The sequence below is a fragment of the Oryctolagus cuniculus genome, chromosome 2 (genome assembly GCF_964237555.1).
Source record: "Oryctolagus cuniculus chromosome 2, mOryCun1.1, whole genome shotgun sequence".
In the NCBI taxonomy this organism is placed as follows: domain Eukaryota; kingdom Metazoa; phylum Chordata; class Mammalia; order Lagomorpha; family Leporidae; genus Oryctolagus; species Oryctolagus cuniculus.
Window position 1 is genome coordinate 147,132,839 of NC_091433.1, and position 1,804 is coordinate 147,134,642.

The 1,804-nt window shown below is 47.6% G+C and overlaps 1 pseudogene; it reads left to right on the plus strand.

Moving 5' to 3' along the window:
- The first annotated feature begins 1,172 nt into the window (after positions 1 to 1,172).
- LOC127490431 (U6 spliceosomal RNA) lies at positions 1,173 to 1,273 on the plus strand (annotated as a pseudogene).
- Positions 1,274 to 1,804: the final 531 nt, after the last annotated feature.

Consider the following 1,804-nt stretch of genomic DNA (forward strand, 5'->3'; position numbering starts at 1 on the left):
GAACTCGATCCTGGTCTTCTGCATGGGTGACAGGATCCCAAGCACTTGGGCCATCTTCCACTTGCTTTCCTAAGTGCACTAGCAGAGAGCTGGTTCAGAAACAGAGCAGCCAGGTATCCAACCAGCATTTTAATATGGAATTCTGGCATTGAAAGAAGAGGCTTACCCTGACATGCCACAACACTAGCCCCACTTTGCTTTTTTTTTTTTTAACGTTTACTTATTATTATTATATTTTTTTTTTTTTTTGACAGGCAGAGTGGACAGTGAGAGAGAGAGAGAGAGAGAAAGGTCTTCCTTTGCCGTTGGTTCACCCTCCAATGGCCGCCGCGGCCGCTGCGCAGCGGCCAGCGCACTGCGCTGATCCGGGCAGGAGCCAGGAGCCAGGTGCTTTTCCTGGTCTCCCATGGGGTGCAGGGCCCAAGCACCTGGGCCATCCTCCACTGCACTCCCTGGCCACAGCAGAGAGCTGGCCTGGAAGAGGGGCAACCAGGACAGAATCCGGCGCCCCAACTGGGACTAGAACCCGGTGTGCCGGCGCCGCTAGGCGGAGGATTAGCCTAGTGAGCCGCGGCGCCGGCCACTTATTTATTTTTATCTATTTGAAAGGCACAGTGACGGAAGGGCGGGAGAGAAACAGAGATCTTCCATCTACTAGTTTGCTGCCCCAGTGCCCACAACAGTCAGGGCTGGACCAGGCCAAAGCCAGGAGCCAAGAACTCTATCTGGGCTTTCCATGTGGTAGCAGGGGCACAAACACTTGAACCATCATCCACTGTCTCCCAGGATGCAGAAGCAGAAAGCTGGATTAGAAACAGAATAGCCAGTTCTCAAATTGGTATTTCCATGTGGGATTTGGGTGTCCCAAGTGGCAGCTTACCCTGCTATACTGCAATATCTACTCTTAGCCTCAACTTTTCTATGATTATAGAGCTAGAAGAAAAACACTGCTTCCAGAAATACTATCTGGTATCTTCTGTATTAGAAGAGCAATCCAGAAACGATTGATTGGTTGTTAAGGGAGGGACTTGGGTAATCTTAGTTTGTATCCCCTATCTAATAATTATCCCTTGATATCCCGGTGGCCAGGAAGTCGGCACACTCTATGACTAGGTCACTTGCCTGGTGTTTTGTGGGTGCGGGGAATTGCTACCAGAAGAAGGGATGCAGCAGCAGGACCTCAGCTTCAGGAACACATGGAATGATGCAGAGAAGATTGGTGTGGCGCCTGCATGAGGATGACCGGCCAGTTCATAAAGACTTCCATATATTTTATCTGAGGTTTTTCACCACAAACACCAAAGGTAACTAAGTGAGGTGATGGACACGTTAATTAGCATGATTATGGTTTTTATTTCACAATGGACACATACTACACACTACCATGTTTACATCTAAAATATAGTATATTTAATTTTTATGTGTTAGTTGTACCTTAATTAAAGAAGGAGGAGGAGGGGGAGGGGTGGAAGACGGAAGAGGAACAGAAAGAAGGGAAGAGGGAGGGGGAGGAGGAAGAGGCAGAGGGGTGGGGGTGGAGCAGCGGGGTTGGGGGAGAAGACGAGGTGATACCAAACTGCCTAAAACTATAGTTTCCGTGACTTTCCCCTACTCCTCCTGTTCTGTCTTCCCAGTGTTTGTTTACTTGTGATCTTTGGCTTACATATGTCAAATCAGACACTATGAAAAACAAGAAACATTTATTTTAAAGTTTTACTTTTTTATTACTATTTATTTGAAAGGCAGGGTGACACACAGAGAGGCAGAGCTATCATCCACTTGTTCACTTCCCAAATGCTGGCAA